A 19,248-nucleotide genomic window follows, 5' to 3' on the forward strand; every position below is an offset into this window, starting at 1 on the left:
TTTCCTTATTGAAGTCAAATCCCTGTGGAGACATTTGGAAAGTAATTAAGGATCACAGAATTTTATCTCAGAGACTCTTTTGTATATATTGTATATACAATTCAGATGTCACTTTATCTCTGCCAGCTGTAATAATAGGAACAATTAGAACATATATAAAGGCATGGCTCTAAGCTAAATATTATTTTATTCTCTCCATTGTGGTGATATAAAAAATAAAAAGGGGGGGGGGAATATTAATATACCAAAGAATTATTTAAAAGCATTACTGAGTAAACTTCAAACAGTGGTTTCATGAAAAACTTTTTCCTGTTAAAAACATAACTCATAATTACTTAGGTTAGAAAATTTGTTCCCTCTTTTTTTTGCACTTTTATAGTTAACATTAGCAAATAAAGATGTTGCCATTATAAAACCCATCATAATTATGGAATTTAAATAACTTATTAAAGCCTTGATTCAGGAATCATATGCTTTATTTTAAGCATTTGAGTAGCTACACTGGTTTTAGCAGGATTACTTCTGCATTTGTTAAAGACAATCCTGAAATGCTTGTCACAGCAGCATAGAAGTGGGGACACCTATAGCTAAAACACGCAAAAGTGGGCAATAAAATAAGGTCAAGTAGGGCAATTCCCATCAAATCTCCCCTTCCATTCGCTTTGTGCTATCCTCAAGGTGCCTACCCTGGATCACTTCTCCCCACAAGAGCAGTGTGGCTTTGCCTGGAGCTGCTGCCCCAGACTCACCGGCTGCAGTACCTCTGGGGTTCACCCGGTGGGCTCTGAGACGGCTCCGTCTGCTCTCAAGTACCATTTAATCTTGCTTATACACTTTATATTAGTCAGTCATTACACTGAGAGAGAATAATGGAGTCAGCTGCTGCCTCTCCTCCCCTCACAAATATACTTCTAAGTGTTGGGCTACAGGGTTAGGCTCCCACCTCCTTTGGGCTCTTTGGCTGCAGGTTTCAAGGGACATTGGTGGTGGTTTTCTCCTCCCAGTGCAAAAGAGTGTTGAAGGAGTGGTGCACCTCCCTGAGTAATGGAAATGAGGGCTTGAAACACCTCCAGCTGAGAAAGGAGGTGAATTAAGCTCTCTTACTTTCTGGCAGAGTGCCCTGAGGACTTTGCTGTACCGGAAATGGAAAAAAAGCAAAATCTCTGCAATAGTCTGTTAGACACCGACCCCAAAATAGACCCTGACACAATGGATCTTTATTTAAATGTGCACCCAGGAGAGGTGCCTGAACACTATTTTGGATCTGTTCTGGATCTCAATGTCTTACTCAGCAAGACAATAAGCTTTTGGTAAGTGCGGTGTGAAACACCCATGCTTGGGAGTCTGCTCTCAGGTAACGGCACAAGCCTGCCAAAACCATCACCTCGAAGCTGCTCAGCCATCCCTTCTTCCTGACCCACACCAGTATTGCACTGTACCTCAAGAGAGAGGAGGAAACTAGCCTTACATAAGCAGCTTGTACAGCTGGTGAGAAGTTGCCACCTCTTTTATAGACACCCAACAGCTGGTCAAGACCTCGCAACGAGCTAACATGTTGTTAAGACAGATAGACTGTCAACGTGAAGACAGTGATAAGACCACAGATTGTGGTCTAAAATAAATTATTATATTTAAAAGTGATAAGCAGGCTGCTGGCTGTTACTGTGAAAATTAAACTAAATGTTTACTGTATTGGGTGTATTTGGAGTTTGCACCAGTTCTGCGCTCCAGTAACTTAGAGCAGTAGAGGGGGACCCTAAGGGACAGAGTTCCTTTTGCTGACACATATGATTTTTTAAGCAAAAAAACAAACCAGAAGGAGTCTGGTTTTCTGACCTGATGCCATCCTGACAAAACAGTATCATCCACTGGAAATAAACTTAGAATATTTTTGATAAATCAGTTATAACTCATATGAAAACATCAATATAAGGAACATAAAGCTCCTGATTTAGTTGAGTAAGATAGAAATCCTTGCTTTTGGTGATAATTGCCCCAACAGACAACACTGTCATATGATGAGTCCAGAGAAACAACTGCAGGAATGACAGATAAAGCCTGCAGCTCCTACGGAGCTTCTTTGCATGTATAAGAATTTATGATTACTAGTTTAGAAATAAATGTATTATTCACTTTAAAAAAATACTAACAGTGGTGAGGCCAAAGCTGAAATCAGGGCTGGCAGATGTCTCAGATGAAGCAAACCAGACTCTGTGGGTCATCTCGTCAAAAGCAGAAAATCCCACAATGGGTGGTATTTCTCCTTTGTCTCTAAGATCCACTGTGATATTCAGATTTTGTTAATATTTTGGACCTCTAACTTCCACCAGGGAGGAGGCTTCACTGCTGTGAGAGGAGCTGTATTAACAGAAGATAGCAAATGGTTATAGGAGAGTCAATGGATCTTTCTCAAAAAGGTCAAGTGGCCTTTGCATTACAACAGATGTAGAAAAATAGAGGTTATTCATTTACCATGTCCATGGAAGAATTAAACCCTTGGCCCAGATGTGACCCAAATTCCTCCAACCTGCTCTTGAAAGCTTCTTAATATCTGAGGTAAATAACCTTTGCTGCAGAGTAAGATGATTATTTTTAACTTCTCATGTCAAATAAAGAACAGCTTTCTCTACAAGTCATTTATATATTTGAAGGCTATTATGTTTCCTTCAGTATTTTATTTTTTCTCTTTCTTGGCTAACCAAGCCAAATTCCTTTGGCTTCTTCTAATAATTTAGATTTTCTAAACATAGGTTATTTAAAATGTGTCCATATATATTGCAAACTTTCTAAGGCATGGTCTGCAAAAGCAGACATGATATTCCACCTAGTATCTCAAAAGTACCAAGCACGGGAGTGTAACTCATTCTTCTGACTTCCATGAAACTGCTCTGTCACCATACCCAGACAGTTTGCCTGATTTGGTAGCAGCATGACACTACTTGCACATTTTTGGCCTATGGTCCATCTTGCCTGCTCCTTATTTCTCACTTTTTTCACTGAATGTTTCCTTGCCGAGCATGGTACGTCCCTCTCAACGGTTTCTGTATCTCTTCTTGTTGATTTCAGAGAACTCTCCATCGTTTGCATGTCAACTCCCATCCTTCAAAAGATTTCCAGCTCTTCCTATATATGAACCATTCACAAATTACGCAGTATGCTCTCTCGCAGACATCAAAGTTATTAATTAAAATTTTGCATAGAAACAGAAGTAGGTTGGATCCCAAAAGTATTTCCTTTGAAATGCGTTCTGTTTGGTGAGTGAACTGAACCACTGATTCATTCTGATACTGATTTTTTTTTCCATATTCTGAACTCCATTTACTTATTTTACTTGCAACAGTGACATGAGAATCAAGATATGTCTTCTCATGCTACCTTGTCTGTTGATATGATTACCCTGTCAAAACTAGAAAACAGATTGGGTTGCTCCTGACAAATACATGTTGGCTGGTTCCCATTACATTCCTATTTTGTGGGTTTAAACAATGTAGTTTTAAATAATTTATTCTATTTAAATTCCTTATTCTACTATCCTTGCATAAATCTAAGTTAGACTGGCTTCTTTTTGATGCCCTTTTTCCTCTTTTGAAAACAAGTATTATTTTTGCTTTTCTCCCTTGCTGGAGATCTCACATATAACCTGCTAGTTCACGGTAGTTTAAGATTAATTTAATGATTTCTTAACTATTTGTGTAACCTAATTTATCTAAATATTCTTTAAGATGTTATTTTGCTTTTATAGTCCAAACTCCTGTCCTTCAGTTAAAACTCTACTCACTTGTTGATGACTACTATTAACTTTTTGTAAAGACTGAAGAAAGATGCAGCTTTTCATCTCATCTGTTATTTGCTCTTCTTTTTCATTTTTCTCTTGCTTTGTATATAGCTATAAAACCTCATCCTAGTTCTAATTCATGTTATGCTGTAGATATCCTGACTTTGGTTCTTCACACCATGCCGTTATTGATAGTCATGATTTTTGATGATTTCTTTTCAATTTCTATATCATTAAAGAGTTCCTTTCATACCAGACCTTGTTATACTCTGCTGTCCACTGGGACGTATTGGTTGTTGTGCCTTAACATTGTTTCTTTAAGGAAATGTAATTTTCTGACCACAGAGCCTTTTTGTTGGAAAAAGTTGAAAAACTGTTAGAATATAATTCTCATTGATCCTTAGGAAAAATGGAATATAGGAGAACTGCCAGGTAGTGATGCTATACCTAAACTTTGTGTTATGCAGTAATAACTGAGGTTGCATGGAAATATGAAGTTTCTTTACAGTATAAAGAAAATATATCATTTTTGACATATGGCAGGGCAATGTTGTGTCCATTTTAATTGGCACAGCAGTGCAATGTAACTACACTGATGTGATCTGATATTAACACTTGATTTCTTCTCATTCAGTGTCTCATTGAATTTTACCATTAAGGCAGAAACTTATAGATAAAGAAACTCTCCTGGAGTTTTCATTTTGAAATTCTTTTCTTCTCCCAAGAGATTCTTCTACTTTGTAAACTTTAAGAATTACAGTATTTGCAATTACACAGACCATTTTCTCAGACAGTGTAAATTAGAGGACTATTCACGTTTATGACTCCCCTCACTTTTTCTGTTAAATTACCACATGACTAAAAGATCACAGATTAAAACAAAGTTAATTTTCACATATTGGTATTAACACCAAGGAAAGACTTTTGATGCTCTTCACTCCCTTTTTTCCCACTTGGCTGAAGAGTCTGATCAGATATTTCAGTAATATAAAATAATTTTACTGAATTGAGTCTTAATACGACAGGAAAATATGATGTCTTCACCCTTGCATTTGGAGGAAAGAAATCAAATATCTAAAGTAACAGAAAAAGCTTCTTCTTATCCCTTGCCCAACTCAGAGTCCAAGAGCTTAGTATATAAAAGGTTCTATTAACACAGAACAAATTTTTCCATATAAAGGAAAAAGCCACCTTGACAGAGGTAAAGCCATGATAAAAAAGACCTAATCCTGCATTATGATTCAGAACAATTCCTTAGCCAAAATGAAAACATGAGTGCCAGTCCTCTTTCCATTACTGCAAGTGGCAAAAATCCTATTTATTTCTGTAATACAACAATGGCTTCATCATGCTATCAATAAAAAATCCATCAGTATATGGCAAAGGGAATGATTTCTGTTGTTCGGTGATATTAAATCTCAAATAAAATTATGCTATGAATACACTCGAAAAGTGAGTATGATTTCTCTCTTTAGGCAGTGAAAACATTGTGAATTGAATACTCACAGTGCAAATTTGTCCCGTTAAACAGAAAGTCAAGCATTTGAAAGCAGCACATTTTAAACTTTTGCTAATGTCTCTAGATTTGTTTCTTGTCAGCATAGGTTATTCCAATCAAGGAACTGGCAAAAAACCCCTTCATAGTACATGCATACGCAATAGGTGCTAAGTATACATTAAAATCATCACACTGGGCTTGATGCTCCTCTTCTGTAGCATTTCCTGCTACAGACATGGCTTTAGAAGACTTGCAGAAATTTCTTGCCTCCTTTGACAGGCTCCTGAAGATTGAGAACACATGCTTACCCAAACTGTAGTATATGTGTGCTATACTAGTATTATGTTATATACTAATATATTTCAACATATTATTTGAAGCTTTACAATTTCAGCAATAATAAGGAAACACATTACTATGGTTCATTCACAATTTGTGACAGCAAAGACTTTAACAGAAATAACTTTGTAATTTGCAGCCATATTACAGAGCCGAAAGGGCTGCAGTCAATAACCGCACAGTTCTACCTGCTGCCCAAGTGTCCTTCTGGATTCCTCAGTGATTCTAGCTTCTCACATAGCAGCCATGCAAACAGGGCTTTCAACTTGCTCTGGATGGGAAGGTCTATAGTTCTGCATCTCCAGCAGTAACCTCAGCACAGCTATTCTGCTTTTCTTTAGGCTGTTCACAAGTACTTGTGGGGCACAGACTCATTTAAATTGGACAATTTCTGAACATTTCTGGATACTGTTATCAAGAAATCTGGCTTGTCCTTCACTTATTTACCCTGGATTTCCAGAAAATCACAAATGACCTTTGGATTCACAACGATTGTTACTCCGTCTGGGCAAAGGATGTGAAAACCCAATAATAAAGACTGTTAGCTATTGGTTATGTTTCTTAAAACATGACTGAAAAGTTTTCAGATGGTGTAGCTGGTTCCCAGCCCCATAACCTGATGTAGCAATGAAAATAACGTAAACTCAAATTTTCATCAAATGCCAAATGGACCCGGACTTGAAAAGTGAAGTCCTTCAGGGCTTAAAGGAAGGTCACATGAGATGGGGAGAAGAGACTGTGCCAAGACACTCACTGACTTCAAGAGATGTGAGATATTAAAATTTCACTTTGATTTAACAAGGCTTAGAGATCTTCATATTCCTTCGGTTGAGAAAGGGAAAATCAAATTTGCTGAGCACTGTAATTTGTTTCATTCACAGTGCTGTCCAACTTGTAATCAATATAAGCTTAATACCAAACTTTTAAAAGGTGGTTGAGTAATTTCAAGACTCCTAAAAAACAGGAACCCTCAAAATTTAAAAGAGAAAAAAGTAAAGGCTAAAGATACCATTTAGCATTTGCTTTAAAAGTGGTCAAAGACAGGTAGTTCCTCTATTGTTAACTTAGGATGAAAAGGGCAACTAAACAAAAAGGAAAAATCTTACAAGAAATGAAATCTGAGGTTTTTTAATGAACATTTTATGGAGGCAATTCCACTGAAATGATCACTTCTGCTTGCTTTGTCATGAGCTTCTTGGTCTTCCTCCTCCCTGCTGAAACATGTCTCTCTGCAGTGAACCAACAGGTAACTGATTCAGCTAAAAGCAACCTTTCTTTTTTGCTGTGTTACTTTCCAACTGGATCAGTGTCATGGTCGTCCTTATTAATAAACACACAAATGATTGTGGTGGCTGACAAACCATGGAACATGGGAGTAAATGCAGTGTTTGCAAAAAAAGCAGAAGGATTTAATATTGAGCTTTGAATATGCTTAGTGTTCCTAAGCAAGTTTTGTTATATCTTCTTCCTGACGGAGCCAATATTTCAAATTTCTGTCATGTGATAAGACACAAACAAGTCTCTCCTCTTCTGTTTTTCACATTCTAGTTCAGCTGTGCTTGGACTAGAAAAAAACTTGGCTCACATCTCTGTTACTTACCCATTTTGGAGTTTTTCACTGAGTTTGCCATTATACACGTTTCTTGTGCTAATACAGATTTATCTGGTCTACAGAACCCCAAATATTCTGTTGGACACTGAAAAAATCTGATGCCAGCCGAAGTGATTTAGACTTTCTAAAGGTCTGACCTATAGACATGGCAACACATAGAACTTACCAACAATGAACAGAACAGCATCGAAGCATTCACTTCTGTAAGGCAGACACAAGTTATGGCATACCGTTGCTTCATGGCCTCCATTTCATTCTGACCAGTGGGAAACAGTAGTCACAATCCAGTTTATAGACGTGAGAATTGATGTGAAGGTATTTGCCATTTCCTCAGCCTGATGAAATAAGTAGAAAGGAAAGACATTAGCTGTCTGTACAAAAGAAAATGTATTCCTGACATATGCCATGATGTATACCCTTGACTGGCCTAATAGCTTGAAATTCTCCACCCATTTTAAAGGAGATACATTTGCATTGAAATCCAGGTTATTTTTTATCATCACAGTAGAATGAACACAGCCTGCTCTCTTCTGTCTAACAGGCTCTCTGCTGCGTGACAGGAGGTGCTCAAGTGAGATTGCTAGAGAACATTTACCTTGGCCTTCTCACCACATATTGAATCAAAAATATTTATGGTAATGATGCTACTGCAATTCTGCTTGTAACAGACTCAAAATGGTAAGTGAAGGCATCATGTAGTGGAAGAAATGCTCATAGACAAACTAGACTGCTAAGTAATTAAGTCACTATTAGACCAAACCATTAAATCTACTGTTTGCTGTTCTAACTGCTGCTAATTGCTGTCACCATGACAACAGTGGACTTTCTTTTTCTGATATCTCCAAGTAGTTTCCTTTTCATAATGAAGCCTGCCAAAAAAATTCGCACCTTCCCAACTTGAAATACTTGTGTTGAAATAAAGACAGACATTCTTACATAAGAACAACTTTAATGTCAGCAGTAAAATGGATCTCATCTAAATTTTTGATATTTTCTCTTCAGAATTATCTGGATTTTAACACAAAGTGCATTTTTAAAGTGAATTACTAATTTAAAAAAGTTTGCCTTCTCACTTGCATCATAAAATTCATAGTTCAGTTTAGTCAGGGGGGTAAATGCATCAGGCTAGAGTAATACCCTATGTCTCGTGCAGACTTTAGTTTGCATCCTGTTTATGGTTACGCTTACATCAATATTAGCCTTGGTCAGAGCCCAGATTTTATCTCTAAATAATTTTTTTCTTTAAAGGAAAATAATTATTTTGGAGCCTTTCAAATATTTGAGTTCTATATTTAGGTCACAGCCATCCTATAGCTCCTATTGTGAAACCCTATGTGGGTCCCTATGTTTAGTAAAGAGCCTCCCAGCCCCATCAATCTGTTATACCATTTGAATGGGAGATGAATCCCTGCTGAGCTGCAAATAGAAGTCTGCTCCAAACTGCTTGTCTAATATTAACTGCTGATACCATCTCCCAGGAATGAAGGAAAGATATCCATAGAAAAACTGGAGCTGTCTCAGTCCTTCTCATGTCTTACTTCAGCACCAGCTGAGAAGAAGTTCTGTGAAAGAGTGCCAGCACTTGGCTAATATTAGACTCTATTTTCCAAGGAGAAAACACAGGAAAAGGGCTACCTCGGAGCTCTGTCTGGAGGAGAACTCCAGGACTTAAAATTTTTGAGTTTGGCTTTTGGAGGAAGACCTCCTATATAAACCAAGCAACAGCTACTAAATAGATTTTCTCTAATCTGACACCAGAGGCTGTTTCCCAGGCATGGAGGGGCAGAGGAGACCCCTGCAGGCAGAGTCCTGTCCAGTGCCATGGCACCACGCTTAGTAATTGTGTTTCACATGAAAACTGTGTCTGGCCACAGACACCAGAACAGATTGACAGCAGCCTCTGCAGGCCAAAGCCCATGAGCCAAGACTGAGCTTAAATTACAATTTTCATGAAATCCAAAGTCTGTACTATTGGTAAAAATTCAGTGTGCTGGTTCTTTGTGTGTGCTTTATTTGTTCATATTGTAAACGTTGTGAATTCTGCCAAGACCTTCTAAGAATATATATCCCAGCACTGAGACTGTGATAAACTGGGAAAAGTATGTGGTAAAGTTTGAATGACACACAAAAAGTTAATGTGATTAGCCCAACTTTTAGTACCTTTTCTCTTTCCCAAATGTTCCTGTGCTGTAGAGGGGAGAGAGCACACATATGTGTTGCTTGAAAGGATTGCAGGCCCTCGAAGATATTTAGAAGTTTAGCCTAAACATATAGAAATGATGAGTTAATGCCCAGACCAACTAGCATGTATCCACTTGTGGTGCAGGTGATGAAGCTAGTTCAGAGGCTTCCCTCCCACTATTTAGATATTCTCAAGCCTTTGAGAAATTAAAAACTGTCACATATAGTTGTTTGTCCCTAAGGACTCAGGACTGTGTCAAGATACTTGCTTCAAATTGGCCACACACAATATAGGTTGTAAGAGTTTAATAAGATTTCAAATTTCAGAATTATCATATCAATATACAACATCAGTACCCACTCATGACATCTTGATAAATTTGGCTTCAATTTAGTGCTTCATTTTTTTATTCAGTTTCATCTACTCAATACTGGGAAAAGTCAAATTGTCATAATATAGCTATGCATGGTGGATCAAAGTAGGAAGCAAATTGGATGGTCAGTCTGGCCATTTTGATGCTCAAATATTTATTTGCCACCGATATTATTTGATAGAAAGAGAGAACATACTTAGACTGTCATTAGAAACGTGATAAACAACCCCTCTCACCAAAATGAGCTGCCTGGTCCCTGCTCTGAAATGAACTGCTGCATCTTTGGCCATGCCTTGTTCTGCATGTCGTTGAGGTAAGGAGTAATTTTCTCCTATACACTATGAACATAGTCCCTCTTCAGTTAGCTTGCCTCGTTCTCCATCATAACCAAGGCTAGGCTCATTCACTGAAGGCAGTGCAACCGCCCTAGAAACAGAGAAGGGAGAAAAACAAGCACTGAAACTCTTGTTAACAAAGTACATTTCCTTAAGTTAAGTGGTATGACATTGTTTATTTAGGAGATAGTATTTCCAAATACTATGTTGCCATTAAAGAAGAATTGCTGAGGCTTTTAAAGGAAGAAAGGTCATCTATTCTATGTTTTTATATAATGTATTATTTTCTTATATAAATCTGAAAGGAATTTTATGACCTATCTCACAAGGTTTATTAACTTGCTTATATCATACTTCAGAAGCTTTTAACTTTTGCTTCATAAAGTCTTGCAGGCATTTTTAATCCACCCTTGAAAAAGATATTTTCTAACAAGTCCTTTGTTCACCTCTTTCAAAATGCCAGCTGAAAACTATGATGAATACCAAAAGATTCTCAGAGTTTGAAACAAAAGCTCCAGGATGTATCATTTATCCTCTATTTCATCCAGCACCCAGAAAGTTCCATACCTACAGACTTCCCACTGCACAATTCATAGGCACAGAATGCTACTGAGAACAAAAATCTTACCAGCTTTACAAGCATCCATTTTTTCAGCTGTTCTGTACTGGCATGGTACACAGATATTAGCAATGCCCCAAGGAAAAACCTGTAATATTGAGAATAGCTTATTGCATGCTAAGTAATTTTCAATTTAATGTAAAGTTTTGTACAGAAAAGCTGTACGAACTGTGAGCTTCACTGGCCATGCCAGGATTTCCATTAATTTATTGATTTTTTGGGCCACCAAGATAGACTGGTCTCACTCCACTTGCATGATGCAAACAACTCTATGCAGAATAAGTTCTCCTCTGAGGCAAAGGTATTGAAGACAGAATCTCACCCAAGATCTCTGCACTGTAGGCTGGCCATTAATGTGACTCCTGATACAGTCCTTATTTGGTGCTTCTTTTCAAACCCATGCACATTTTAAATTATATCAACCCAGAAGACTACTGTTCTGCATTTTCCTAGGCAATTATATCACAGAGGAACACTAGGGTAGACTAAGCCCAAATTCAGTCCTGCAGTAGCAGCAAGAAACTAACTCTGGAGGAGATTTGGTTACGTCATTTATTAATCAGAAAAGCTGTAGCCCTTGGTGTCTTCGTGTCTTCTGTCATATCACATATTCACTCAGCATCACTGGGAAATTACCTAGATCAAAGTGATGACAAGTGTTGGACTGGGATGAAGAAATTCTTTGGAAGATCATCACTGTCCACTCCGTTATATGTGTTGCTAAATAACAGCTGCTTTAGAAACACAGGTAATAAAAAAAATACAAGGTATTTGAGTAGCCCTGTTTTAGTCTCTCCTGCACGGCAATGCATATATTTTTAGCTTCTAGTGAGGTTTAAAGCCATCACCTTGCAAGCACTTACATAGGTGCTTAACTCTGTGTGTGCAAACAATATCACTGACTGAATCCAGGGGGGATATTCTAGGCACGGAGCTCACCACATGCATTAGTGAGTACAAGACCGACTCTCTAAGGCAGAAAGATTTTTTTTTGTTGTTCTTCATTATAACCCAGCTCTGCTGTAGAAGCTAGTTTTTAGAAAATGCCTTCAGAAAGACCCTAGTTGAAATAGCTGAAGTGCTCTACTGGGGATATTTTCAAGAGGAAGCTGATGTACTATCTAATATACAGGGAAAGACAGAAGGAGACCAGAGAAGGAAAAGGAAATTGCTCTTTGGAAGAGCTGCAACACCATTTCAAAGCTTTGCTATTGCTTCATTTGACAAGAGGAAATAATAACCACTGAATTGATGTAAGATCACAGCAGTGAAGAACACAGAGCTGTTTCTGTTTAACTCTAGGCCTACACTTGGGATAGCTGGCTTAGACAGATGGAGAGCCTGGGATTTACTATTAGCTTGAGATATACTTAACTACCAAGAAAAGAAAGAAGATGCATATAAAAGCACAAGAGAAACCACATAGTAAGACACCCTTTCAAATTAAGGCACAAAAATATTTAAATGAGCAGTGTGTACTACTGCAAAGGGAGTAAAACAGATGTTGCAGGAGACATGACTAAATCTCACCTAGAATTACAGTTGGTACAGTATCTTTTGTTTAAAAGGATAGCTCCAAGAGTGGGGTCAGTGGTCTGGACTCTGAAATTTAATAGTCCAACTCTGCAAGGCATTATTAAAATGAATTTTCCATAAGGTTCTTTTAAGAAAGTAACCCTCTCTGGGAGAGGCTGGAGAGTTGGTTTCCAGTAACCACCAGGAGTGATTCTATGGACATATCTGCCTAGAGAAGTCCAATGAATATCTACCTCCTATGCTTACCAAGGAGCATAAACCACAAAATGCTCAACAGCTCTCCATTCAATACTTTTAGTACAACAGACTGAAACCCATATAAAATAGAGTGCACCAGAGGAAGAGAGAAGAGAGATGTTTGAGGGCGCAGACATTAAGATTAGTAAGTAAAAAATGTTCTGACAATCCTAGGAAGCTGGTTACGACTCACATCACAAAAGCAAGAAAAAACCCAAAATTAAAATTAAAAAGCAAACAAGGATGCTCACCAATCTCTCCTGGGAGAAAATAATTTCTGGGTAATTGACTTAGGTTCAAACATATGATTTATACACACCAGTCTGAACCTCAAAGACTTTGCAGTTTCTCTATCATCCCCAGCATCCTTTCTCTAGTCACAGGGAAGGACATAAAACAACCTGGAAAGCAAGCTATGCTCTGGACAAAGAACATTTTCTGCCCAACAGAAAATTGGATATTTGCTGCTGGAAATGTCACACAGTGGCATTTTACATTGCTGTTGTTTGTTTACTTACATAAAAAAGTCTTTGAGGAATGTAGATTTTTTTTTTTTTTTGAGCACAGTCACCCCTACCTTTATGCAAATTAAAAAAAGGAAAAGCAAAGCTTTTCATCCAGGACTGGCTGTAAAGCAAAGTGAACAGGTATAGAGCTGCAGTTCAGTCTGACTCTCTGTCACGTAATTTAAGCCAAATTTGACACAACTGGATTGAAAGTGAAATTAAATTAGAATTTAAAAGCCATTAAAACTTCTGAGTTCATAAATGATTATTAACTTCCTGAATAATGTGAAGGCTCTGTTTGTGTGGGATGTGAGCCTTGTGCAGGCTGTGCCTGACACTTCAGGAAGCCCTGACACCCCCCAGCATCACTCCCTAGGGGTGGCCAGAGGTACCTAGTGGAGGGAGCTTTGGCTCCCGTATCCACAACAGGAGCTCATCCAGTTGTGGCATGATGTGTTAACAGTGCCTTAAATTTATCTCTGAATATAAAAATAAATTTTTTGGGATTGTTCTGTTTTCAGCTGGGATAGAGTTAATTTTCTTTCCAGTAGCTGGTTCCATGCTGTGTTTTAGATTTAGTATGACAATAATGTTGATAACATACAGATTTTTAATTGTTTCTAAGCAGTACTCACTCTTGGTCAAGGAATTTTCTGCTCTGCCAGAGAGCAGGTACACAAGAAGTTGTGAGGGAGCATGTCCAGGATAGCTGACCTCAAGGGCCAAAGGGATATCCCATACCATAGAAGTATGTAAAGAGGGTGGAACTGGTCAGTAGGGGCTGGGCATCAGTCATCAGGTGGTGCATCACCTGTGTTTCTTGGGTTTTATTTTTTCAATCTGTCTATCTGTCTATCTATCGGTAATTACCACCATGGCTACTATTATTACTATTACTAATTTTAATAAAATTATTATATTAAAAATTTCAAATATTAAACTGTTATTATATCAGTCTATGAGTTTTCTTGCTTTTACCCTTCAAATTCTCTTCCCTCCATGCTGCTGGTAGAGTGGAGTGAGGGAGTGGCTGTGGACCAGTTAGTTTCTAGCTGGGATTAAACCAAAACAGGGAGAAGAATAGGCTTTCTACATAATGACATTCTTTGAGTAACACCCAATGATGTCTATTTAACTCAGCTGCTTTGTGGTTCAGCCTAAAAGGAGAGAATTGGTAATAAGCTTGAATTAGTAATAAACTTGCTTTAGACAGTCTTTTAGAAGGATGTGTCATCAGAGAGCTCCCAAATGGAATGAGTAATTCCTGATTTAAAAAAAAACTATTCTTTCCCTCCATCCCTTAGCACTTGCAGCTGTGGAGGCAGCTGCAGGACTAGGTTGCTGAGGGCTGCACAGTGGCTCCTGACGAACTCTTGCCAGCTCTGCCAAGGCCCTTATGGCCCCTGCAGAGCCCTGTGCACATGGGAAACCCATGGAAGGACTGACAGGAGCACAGTGGAAATGAGGCTGACTGAGAGTCATGTCTCAGCACCACTGAGTCCTCCCTGGTGCTAGCTGGAGAGACACAACTGGAGCTGCCAGGCTGAGTTGGGCTTGAGTTGAACAAGATTAGCTCAAGTCTTACAGCAATTAGTGCCAGCAAATGACATAACAGCTGCCCTATCACAGCTGAAAATCCAAACCAGCAACACGCTATTTCTAATACCTATGAAAGAGAAGGTGGTGCTTTCCTCCCCTCAGTTAAATGAGTATTTTTGTGATGACACATTTGGAAAACCCACTTAATCCTTCTTACACTCTGTGCCCCCTACATCATCAATCCCATCTTGTACACAGATATCATGTTGTGACTGCACACTGAAATAGCTTGCCTGCACAGTGCCAAGTCTTTCAATGAAACACAGCAAATATTCTGCCGGGCCTTGTTAAGGTCCCTTCAGAGATCTTCATCAAGTTTGTTCTTTCGCCAGCAGCAGCTACCACAGGAATACTCTGCCAGTCAGACTATCAGCCACTACTCCTGGCAGGCAGATGGGAAAAGAACAAGAGAAAAAAACCTGTAAAACTCTTGAAGGACAGTTCCCATGAAGTGTCAGGATTTGGGTAAGAACTGATTACCAGAAAGAGAAATGCAATATGGGGCACAGAGAGGCTATGAGAAAAGGAGACATGAAAGAAGCTAGATGCGAAGAAAATGATAAAAGGGTATTTTATAAATAATAAAGAAGGAAAAGGAAGAGCAAGGAAGTAAACAAAAAAGAAGTGAGCAAAACTGAGAAAAAGAAGAGGGGATGAAAAAAGCAAAGTCATGTAGAGAAGCTCCAGGTTAGTATTTTGATTGACTGGCCTTAGTGCATTTTTCCTGGATTCCATCATGCGCAGGCACAGCATCACAATTTGACAGTTAATCAGCTATTTGTGAATTCCTCATACCTTACTTATCGTGCCAAGTGTACATGTGAATCCATAAAATCATCACACTTGGTGATCTTCTCCTATCTAAGAATAAGACATATTTGAGAGAGTGAAATAGTAATTGGATTAAATTGGATTGAATGTCTTAGTGTTACTTTGTGCCATTACAAAATTGACACAATTATACAAATGGAAAGCATAACATTGGAAGTATTAACCTGAAATTCTTGTAAATTTAGTCCTTTCCTCTTCCTGCTCCAGAGATCTTGAAAAAAACCATATTTCTGTAAATTGCATTGTGGCTTAATCCTCCCCAGCAAGCCTGAGGTACTAAGAAGGGACTGAATCTGGGAACAAAGAGGAGGAAAGATTTGCAACACTGTTCTTAAGGTTTTAGGCATACAATTTCCATTAATTGAGCTAATATTTACACTCAAAATTCTAACCTCCAAGTGAATTATATTCAGAAAAATTACAATTTATAAAAAAAAAGTCTATAACCAATGAACTGCCTTTTTATTTTCAATGTTTTATTTAAAGAGTTATTGAAGGGGAAGAAAATAATACGATAAGCCTCTGGCCACTGAAGATCTGAATAATTTCATAGATGTAGATGCAGTTAGTCAGCTGAACAAAACAGTACATGACATCATTTTTCAGTTCAGGGACTGCTGGAAACAGAGACATCATATGAAATAATTTTCAATATATAAGTTTCTATTTAATAGCAAAGAAAAAAACAAAAAACCCAACAAAGGTAAATAACCAGGCAACCAAAAAATAGCACACTGACCACAGCTCAGTGAGCTGACTGTTGCAATGAGAATTCCTAAAAAAAAAAATCAGTTATTTATGACATTTTTAGAGAAAAATCTGGTTTCAATACTTCTTTTTGCAAAATCTCAGATAATTTCCTGAGGGCAAATGAGTACCAGGCTTCTTGAATGCAAATCAGCAGCATGCAAAAGAAAGAGATGAAACAACCTGAACATGCTGCTGTAACACTTACATTGGACATAACCAGTTACCAGGTATTTTTCTGTAGCAGAGCATCAGGCATGCAATCTTGATATAAGCAAGTCAGAGTAAATTGCTTATGTATTGCAAATCTGAAAGTCTGATAGTCTGCTCAAGGTGGCTAATTATGCGCTTGAAAATACATGTGTTTGGACTACCTTAATCCTCACGCTTTCCAGTTTGGGTTAATAGGCATGGAAAGTTCTCTACTCTGTTCTTTTACATCCTTATAGACCCTACAGTAAAGGTAATGATCTCAAATAAATATAGATTTTATAGAAGAGTCTGATGAGGGTATCAATAGACCCACTTAGGTTTTATTGGAATTTATATTCCTTGTCAGTGTTAGGTTACTGGTTGGACTTGAGGACCTTAAGAGTTTTTTTCCAACCTAAATGATTCTATGATTCTATTTAATAGGGAATCCAACACGGATACATATCCTGTGGGAAAGTTTTTTCAAGACATCACTGAAGTATCACATCTCCATAATTTTACGTGTTGCTTTGGAGTAAAGGAGATGACAGTGTGGAATAGTGGGACTGGCAGGCTGCCTAGCTCTTAGGAATCTCTGTGAAACATGTTGGTCTTCAGGTAGACTCTGGTGCACAAGTTATGGTAGAGTGTGGGCAATGCAAATAGTCTTGTGAGATTCCCTACTGACATAATGTTCTCCTATCTTATTCTTCCTTCTCCTCCTTATCTTGGGCTCAAGATAGTGCCAAAGTTGGATTAAAATGCTAGTTCACATTGGAATAGTTCAAACATCTTCACTAATGTAGCTGACAATGAACTAGGTAGTTGCTCATATTGGTGACTTTTGTACATCTCCCTATGACAGGTTTCACTTTCTTCATGTACAGAATCAGACCCTTCACTTCCTAATACTAATACATCCTTGCTCTCCAGCTATAAATGAGCACTGCCATCTGCACCTGGTAATCCTTTCTTGCATGTGTCTGGCAGCCCCTTACAAATCTGTGTTTTTCAGATAGAAGCAATAAAGTTTGTTTTTGGAAACCACTGGCAGTAATTCAACAGTGAAGGACTGTGGATTTAAGTATTATGGATTTATTTAAGTGAAGAGAAAACCAGTTTGGTTCGTGCTTAAATGATTATATTGAGTCCTGCCAATTGAGCTGGGGGGGAGCTCTGCTTTGTGACTTCCCTGCTTAGCCTGTGGGACATTTGCCACAGAGGGGAAATGGGAGCTCCTTGTATCATATTCCCTTCTGAGGACAAAAGAGTAGAAGAGATGAAATGGAAATAAAATTATTTTCATTAAAACTTCAGTATTGTAAACAAGACATCTGAATAATAAACATCTGAATAATAAACAATTTTAGCCAAATGGAATGGTGTATTTAATTTTGTTACTTACGGCTGCAGTTTTTGGCAGTGTAATAGTTACTTCCTTAGCCTTCAGTTTAAGATCATTTTAACAAGCTTCTCCTTTCCCAACTCTATTATTAATTTCTTTTAAACTGCAGAGCCTGAAAAAAAGGTAGAGAAAATGAAACATCAAAGCATGTATGGAAGCATCATCAGATCCTGAAACAAAAGCCAATAACCTGATAATAAGCTGAAATGGCACAGCTGCCCAGCTTGGAGGAGGCATTCTAAACTGCCAGAAGCATCTCTCTCTAACCCTGCATCTTCTGCACTACTGCATGTGCTTGTACAATGCATGCCAAGAATACATCTCTGAAAATGCACTCAAAGCCACAAAATGACAGAGTGCCTATGACAGAGCAGGTGAGAGAGTGAGTGAAAGGAAAATTGTGTGCATAAATACAGTAACAACATCCACAGAAAAAGTTTGGGAAGAGATGGGTGATCTAATCTGTGTAAGGGCAGGGGGAAAAAAAAGCAGCTGTCCAGTGTATTAGGGCCTCCATGAAAAAAAACAAGGTGCTAAATTCATATGCTACAGAAATCCTGAAGAAGACACCTGTGTGTGAGTGGATGCAGTGTGAGGAGAGCTCTGCAGCAGCCCAGCCGTGGGATGTACAGGTACCTGCCACAGCAAGCAAGACTAGTGAACCGGTCACTGCTGCTCCAGCTGTTGCTCTGCTAAATGTGCTCAGATCTGTTAGTACTCTGGGAAGGCCTATGAGAAAGATGGGGATAGATGTTTTAGCAGGGTCTGTTGTGATAGGATAAGAGGTAGTGGTTTTAAATTAAAAGAAGACCAATTCAGAGTGGATATAAAGAAGATGTTTTTTACAATTAGGGTGGTAAAACACAGGTGATTAATGCTTCATGCCTGGAAAAAAACCCAAGCTCAAGCTGTCTGGGGCTCCGAGCAACCTGATCTATTTGAAGATGTTCCTGCTCATTGCATGGGAGTTAAAATAGATGACCTTTAAAGGTCCCTTCCAACCCACACCATTCTATGATTCAGTGATGGGGACTCACTTACAGAATCACAGCACTATTGAGGTTAGAAGGCACCTCTGCAATTTGTCTGGTCCAACACCCTTCTCAGAGCAGAGTCAGCCACAGGACAGGACTGTGGTCAGGCAGGTTTTGAATATCTCTAAAGATGGAGACTCCACAACCTCTCCGGGCAACCTCTTTGAGTATTCATCACTCTTGCAGTAAAAAGATGTTTGTTATGGTCAAGAAGATTTTTCAGAAGACTCTGATTCTGTCTTCTTTACACTCTCCCATCTTGTATTTATATAATTATTAAAATACTCCTCTGAACTGAAAAAACACACAGAAATATCATCACAGTGTGTGGTCACAGAAGCGTCATCCAAGAATCAGAAAAGAGCTAAAGCCACATGCTATGTGTTATGCATGTAGCCAACCTGCTCCAAGAATAGCTTAGCCCAAAG

The sequence above is a fragment of the Manacus vitellinus genome, unplaced genomic scaffold (assembly GCF_001715985.3).
Source record: "Manacus vitellinus isolate BGI_N305 unplaced genomic scaffold, ASM171598v3 scaffold_2_pilon, whole genome shotgun sequence".
NCBI lineage: Eukaryota > Metazoa > Chordata > Aves > Passeriformes > Pipridae > Manacus > Manacus vitellinus.